This window comes from Musca autumnalis, unplaced genomic scaffold (assembly GCF_047663935.1).
Source record: "Musca autumnalis isolate F117 unplaced genomic scaffold, ASM4766393v1 scaffold_3, whole genome shotgun sequence".
Lineage (NCBI taxonomy): Eukaryota > Metazoa > Arthropoda > Insecta > Diptera > Muscidae > Musca > Musca autumnalis.
The window spans coordinates 256210899-256218669 of NW_027411866.1; the positions used below are offsets into that span (position 1 = coordinate 256210899).

The following is a 7771-nucleotide window of genomic DNA, read 5'->3' on the forward strand; positions in this document are numbered from 1 at the left end:
TTTTTTTGTTGCTATCTACTCTATAGGCCGTAGTAATAGTTTCCAGTTCCTTAAAAATGCTTAATCCATTACATAGTATTCAAAAACATAAATATGCATTAAAACTTTAATCCTATTAATTTGTAGTTCACTTTTTATATATAAATTTAAAATCTAAAAACTGTGAAAATGTGTATGCTGTATATGCGAAGGTTTTCGCAGATTTCAGCTTTTAAAATTTTACCTTAAGGTTTATGTGAACTAGAGAATAAAATGAGAACATCACGAATTTAAATGGACTCTCTAATAGTACATTTACATTTACGAAATCTAGTGGATTTCAAATGTCAAATCCTTTGTGTATACGTCAAGTGAAATCCCTGAAATCGATTGGATTTTATTTGACGTTTAAGCAATAAAACGAAATCGACTAGAATATTGATAATAAAACAGACTTTTTAAGAAAAACTAAGGAATAGAACTTGTCCACAAACCAAATTCTAAAATTAATTTTGAGAAATGTGTACCGATTTTTTGTTTTTGTATGAATTATTACTAACAATATTGAATTATAATAATATAATTGTTTTGTTATTGATTGGATTTTTCAAACAGACTATAGCGCTTAACTTCTTGTTCTAGACAAGAAAAATGGAATTGGCAATCTAAAGCGAAAACGCAGTGGAGAAAAAAAACTGTCGATACATTACTAATAACTTTGAAGACATTAAGAGTGGCATCATAGCATTTTTTTTTTTTTGCCGAAAGAGTAGGCAAAATAATAATAATAAAATAATTGGAGTTTTTTACAGTGGATGGAGTTGAGCACTATGTATCATTTGTTAATCAAAAGTGGAAATTTAAAAATTTTGAATTACATACAACACTTTTGTTGAACAGGTGCGATATGTTTTTATGCAATTTCAATGGTAAACGACCGGGTTGGGCATTACCCGGTCGTTTACCATTGATTACAACTGCCTGCTGGGTTGTTAAAATATTAGAAATTATGGAGGAAAATATTTTTTATACCCTCCACCATAGGATGGAGGTATATTAAGTTTGTCATTCCGTTTGTAACTACTCGAAATAATCATTGTAGACCCCACAAACTATATACGTATATTCTTGACCACCCTGCAATTCTACATCGATATAGCGATGTCCGTCCGTCTGTCCGTCTATCCGTATGTGGAAATCACTCTAGCGTCCGAACAGATTGACGTAGGTGGATGAAATTTTGGGAGAATCTATTATTTGTATATGTTATATGTAAAGTCCTAAACTTTTGGTGTTGAAAGCGGGCTATGTAGGTCCACGCTTTCGTATAGCCCCCACACAAAATGATGCGTCGTCGTTTTAAGGACTTTTAAAGATATTTCTCCCAATTTACCACCGAATTGGTTGTAATTTGGTATTTTGTATCTCCAGAGGCCAAAAAATATTCCTACCAAAGTTGGTTTATATAGGTCCACGTTTTGGTATACCCCCCCCCCCCCCCCCATATAACGCCCCATACAAAGTACGCGTCATTTTAAAATATTTTGAATGTATTAGTCCCATTTGACAATAGAATCGGTTGTAACTTTGTATTTAGGGTTTCCAGAGGCTAAGAAACATTTCTACCATAAAATTTGTATATAGGTCAACGTTTTGATATAGCCCCCATAAGACGATATCTCCCGATTTTAGGTATTTTGATGCTTTTGGCCTCATAGTACCTTCCGAATTTCGGTATTTTGAAGGTTGTGACCACATTAATCCACCGAACTGGCTGAAATGTGTGGTGGAGGGTATATAAAGTTCGGCCCGGCCGAACTTAACGCATTTCTTACTTGTTATAGCCTACAGATGTCTATATTGAATATCCAATTATATGATCCAATTCAAAATGTAAAAGATCTGAAACACCTATTTAAACCAGTAAAGAAATGTTATTTTTCCTAATAAATATTTTGAAAAAAAAAAACAACAACAAATATTTAACTCATAGGACAACCTATTAGTGCACTTCCCTGATCTCAACTCAATTCTGAAATTATGTGCGATATTGTACAGATGTCATGGAAAATAACAAAGAGCGGCAGAAAATGTGAGCCAACTTCAGTATGGAGTAAAACCAGCTTTACACTGGTAACTAAAGCAAATAATAGCTTTGTTTCGTACTACAAAAACTAGAAAACTTGAACTTCTCTTTAAAAAATTATACTCCCTTCGGAAACATTTTACACGAAAAATTTGGCCGAGTAACAAGTAGCAACACATCCCAGCATCGCAGCAATTGACTGTCGTACCTACTTATTTATAATTAGTTAAATACGTAGGTACGATGTACAATAATGGTTTTGTAAGGGGTTTTGTAATGAGTACTTTTGCTTGGATAGGCTTCTTATTGATTTTGACATTTCATTGGGTGTAAATATTGCCCTGATGTTTTCTTTAGTATTGCAATCATTGTATATTCTTTGTTCCGTAGCTTAGAGCGATGTTGTCTACATATAGGGGGTTATTCTGAACGAAAGTTCACCGAGAGTTTTGTCTTTTCGCCGTTTCAAATTAAAGGAGAGAGAGTGAGAAAACTCGCCGGGAATTTTCGTTCAGAACAACCTCATAATATCTATGAAAAAATCACCGGAAACTTTTACATTTCTGCAGTATTTTGTGGCAAGTGATATTCAATTAAATTTTGATTGATATTTTGCCGATAAACGAATTGTCATATTTACAAAAGTGTTTATCAAACATTTTCAGTTTTTTAATTTTTTTTTTGTTCACGTAGTAATATTTTGAAAATATAATAACATTATAATACAAAATTTGATAAAGCTATTTATCAGAAAAGTTTTTTGTGTTTGTGCCAGTTTGAAGAAGGATCGTAGATAAGAAGCTCTTAACTATCAATCTTTGATTATGCTTTCTGGTAGATACATCAGGGCAGTAATCTTGGCTGTATGGCTTGACGACACTGTAGTTTTTAGGGAAATAAGTATTTTTGTTGTTGTTGGAATAATTAAAGACATTTAAGGCACTCCGGATATATTATTTGTTGTATTTAAAGAGTCTTCTCTTTGTATTCAATATCGGAAAAGGTAAATATATTTTTTTATTTTAAAACTTTAAGTTTTTAAGACAAGTTTTCCTTTTACTTGTAAATTTCCTAAGTAATGTTTAGCAACTTTTTAATTATACATTTGTAAAAATTTGAATTAAAAGAAAATATTAGTAACATTTTGTAATAATTATTAAAAATAACGAGAACACAGATATTATTTATTTTTTGACAAGTTTCTATAGGTAAAATGTCATAATTCCAAAAATATTAAACAGTTGTAGGTTGTTTTCTTCTGCTTTTCAATATTGACAAATTATTATTTTGTATTGACAGGTATAAAAAACAACTAAATTTGCCCCTTGTTAACTAATATTGACACATTTCCCGTTACTATTTGCCTTTGATAAACGACATAACATTTGACATTTTCCCTTATTGATTTCAAATTGCTAACCCGTTTATTTAAGTTGTCAACGACTATTTCCGAAAAAATATAAAGTCAATACTTACATTCAAATTTGATCAAAGAATTGTTATCCAAAAATTTGCAACATTTTGCATTGATCCAGAATACGTAAGATTGTATTGGTTGATGGTGATGATGATGACGACGATGATATCAAAGTAGAAGATGAATGACAGTGCTGTGTAGCTGATGAGTGAACAGCAATATGTCAAATGACGTTTTTTTTTGTTTGCCTCTGCAACTATGTCTTGATGATAGATGCCGAAAAAATATCCGTTAGAATGATAAATAAATCCTTTCAACAACACACAATGGTAGTAAACAGATGATTTTGCGAAACACACACACAGACACTATGAAACACATACACCCCCACTTTTACTTTTGTTAGAAGTAGGCTTGAATGTTGTAGCTCTTGTTGTTGTGTTTTGTTATTTGGCAATACTTTTGCTCTTTTGCAGATGTGGGGTAATATTTTTTCGGGTTATTTAACTGGTTTTTCAAGTGTTTTCATAACTTGTCACTTGTTTCTTATTTTTCTTTTTTTTTTGGGTATTGATTTTATTTTATAGATAAATGCAATTTTTTATGTTGAAATAATATTTTTGTATTTCTTTTAACAATTGGTTTTTGTTTTTTCTTGTGGTTGTCACTTCAATTTATTAAAAAAATATAAACATGTATTTGTTATATTTTGTTTTTAAACACAAACAGTAATCCGTTATTTTCTTGAGGCGTTCTTTTGCATTTTTATTCATTCAATACTTAATTGTTGTTAATCCAAATCAAATCCACGTTCCTTTCTTTTTTTGTTTATACAAAAAAATTAAATATTCATTATTGACTATTATTTTGTTTCTTTTTTTGTTTTCATTTTTAACATCAATAGATTTTTTTAGAACACAATTTGTTGTTGTTTTTTATTTTTGAATAATTCTTATAAAACAAAAATATAATTTAAAACTCGTTTATATTCTTCATTGGCAGTTAGTTCAAAATGTGCGCGATGATTTTTTTCTAGAGCGAACACACGACGGCTGTTTCTTTTTGTCGTTTTTATTTCTTGTCGCCTAACACAGTGAGTTCAGTTCGACAGTTCGAAACGTTATGAATGCTCATTCCCAAACCATGGACTCTTCAGGCTGCTTGTTTTGTGTGTTCGCTTAGTTAGTTAGTTGGGTGTTGAGCTAAGCACGACTGACTGATTCTTGTGCACCCCACGAGATACTCTGTACAAGTACACACAGAGGCAGCAAGTAAAATAAAAATACCTACCACATGCAGGCACAAGTACCACCGCAGCAACAACAACAACATCACACCACAATCTCTGCAAAGAGAGCGAAGGAGCGAGAGATATATAGTTGGTCAATAAGAAATCTGTAAATATTACAGATACAATATAACGGGTCTGTCCGGCTGCATGTTACAAAAAGTATCTTATGGATACAAAAAGAGATTTTTGTTTCTCTCTTTTGGAAGAGAAATTTAAAGAAAGTGAATCTCTTGAACACCGAATATACAATGAATATAACGGTGCATATGCTACCCAGGCTATTTTATGGATAAAACAACTAACAACACAAAGTATATTATGGATGCAGAAACTAATAAATCCATATCTTGTTCTCTTTATAAAGAGAACGACCAACAAACTTTGCAGACGAAGAAATCTCAAAATCTCTTAAAATTTTATGACTTCCATTTTGGCAGTGACCAAATATTGAAATATTGGTTGCAGTAGTAATGTTGTTTATTTATTTGTTGGTTTGTTCATTGGCTGGCTCTACCGGCAGCCAGACAGACAAATCGACAGACAGGCAATAAAACAAATGTCATTTTATGCCGTTGTCCACTTTGCTAGCCATTTTTTGGGCATTTTTTCCTGTTTCTATGTTTCTTCTGGGTATCCCATGATTTCATTGAAATTTATAAAAATCTGTTAGCCAGTCCAGTCCGCCTGTCTGCTGCACATGAATGGGTCAAAATTACAGTTGATTTTTCTAAGATTACCTTTTATTTAACCAACCAACAGCTGTTTTACTTTCCGTGGCGGCAGCGTTGATTTCGTTTGCACAATTTGTTGATACTGTTTGCGCCTGATTTAATGTGTTGCTGATGTAGTTGTTGTTGCTGGCATTCTTCAATTTGCATGAAAATTTAAATAAAAAGTTAATAATGAAGACCACAAGTAAGAATGCAATTAAAAGTAAAGCATCACGAAATTCGTAAGCGTTACCAACTGTCGCACCGCAATCTGAATTTGAATCCCTTCAACAATGTTCCATAATTGATTTGTGAACCATATGGCGTTTGAGATTGAAATGTAATTGTATTTGGCGATTTTAATATTATGAACGAAAAAAGGTCAGCAACATAATTGCAAAACTCGTGAAGAAGAATTAATAAAAGGCAATATTGGGTGTTAGATTGCTATAATTATTTACAAAAAATCTTTCGGGATAAAAGAAAACCTAACTATATAGGAGGAATATAAATAAGACTTTCTTCTACGATTTCAATAATGACAGTGTGAAGTTCTTTGAGGGCGGAATAGGCAACAAGTTCTGTAAGGGAAAAGTTACCCAAAAAAAAATTAAGAACAGCAATAAAAATAGAACACCTCACGTTAAGAACTAGGCGGTCAAACAACATATATGGAAAACTTAATTTTCATAACTGTATGCGGAAACATTTTTGACCGCGGGGAACCCAAAATATCTCATTATACCCTCAGACTTTAGGCTACAAGGGTATATTCCCAGCAAAATGTTCGATGCCTAAGATGCCATTCAATCATGGGTGCAAGTGATCTGGCATGTCATCTTTTTAGCATCTTCATCGATGAGTTTTATATGAGCGTGGACCCCAAAAGATGCTATTCATTTTCAGATCCAAAGCATGTCATTTTCACCAATGCTTTGGCATGTCATTTCCACCAATGCTTTGGAATGTCATTTTCACCAACCCTTTGCAAAGACATTATCATTACGACGAGAGTTTTAACAACGCCGGTGGTGATTTCGAGTCTTCGACAACATCAAGCCTATTGTAAATAATTAATCTTACATAATTAGGAAAATTTGTGTTTAAACTTCGTTCAACAATTTATAATATGATGAATTGTAATATCCAACTCTGTAAAATAATGTAAATTTGGAATCATTGTAGACTTAGTTCTTTGTTCCTTTTCTCATTGTCAAATAATTGTAAATGTCAAATATAAACGAATAAAATGCGGCCTTTTTTACTCACGGCCATCAAAGGAACCACATCTTCGCTCTGAAGGGAAGTAAAACTTTAAATTAAACCTTACTTGGTATCTCTTGTAGGTAATCAATAGTCATTTAGATGGGCTATTGTAGCAGCTTTTGGAGGTTGCGCGTCGACTCCCGCTAAGGCAATCAGCAGCATTTGGATGGCTGCTGTAGCAATCGTCCTATTAGGGGACATTGCGTGCCTGTCAAGGTTTGAAGGTTTTCACACCAGAAAGTGCCCTGTCATTTTTCTTCAATTTGTATAAACACAAAATTCATCTCTATTGGATCGATGGAATGGGTTCAAATCCTGAAGAAAAGATCGGATCTTTCACGACTTCCTTTGCATGGGTTCAAATGCCGATGAAAAGATCCGATCTTTCACGACTTCCTTTGCATTGGTTCAATTGCTAATGAAAGATCGGATTTTTCACGACTTCGTTTGAACCAATGCAAAAGATGCCATGAAAGCACGTCATCGCATTGAACCCCTTCCTTCAAATTTTGCTGGGTACACTTGATACGAAAAATGTCCCCCACAAAAGTTCAAACATTTTCTGTAAAAAGGTCTAAACGATAACTGTCGAAGGGAGCAATCGATTTGGTCAAAACTTTGCACATCGTATTATACCTTCCAGATATAAATCTGGATGGAATATGAACTATATCTGTCCACTTCTTCGGGTACCTCCCACACAAAATTCGGGTAAAGTGAAGTTTAAGGGCTCCTCTCGGATGGTTTTGCAATTTTTTTCAGTAAGTTTTCCTTGTGGCTCCTTTTACGACTGTACAATATTTTTTTGCGGAAGTCCATACTTCCTGAGGTATTGGCCTAAAAGCTCCAAGAAACCCTACGGCACCAACCAAAATAGCAAATCCGCAAGATAATCCTCGCAGGGAATTTCTGATTGGTGCAGGCTTTGCACATCGTATTATTTCATCCAGTCATGTATCAGGTTGGAATATGGATTGTATCGGTCCACTCCTTCCGGTACCTCCCACACAAAATTCGGATAA

The 7771-nt window shown here is 33.4% G+C and overlaps 1 protein-coding gene across 1 annotated transcript in view; it reads right to left on the reverse strand.

The window, feature by feature from the left end:
- rst (irregular chiasm C-roughest) overlaps positions 1–4738 on the reverse strand; it is a 47786-nt gene extending 43048 nt beyond the window's left edge. Inside the window, exon 1 of the mRNA XM_073978055.1 lies at positions 3542–4738. The gene's annotated coding sequence lies outside the window, so the exon portion shown is untranslated. The remainder of the gene's footprint in view (positions 1–3541) is intronic.
- Positions 4739–7771: the final 3033 nt, after the last annotated feature.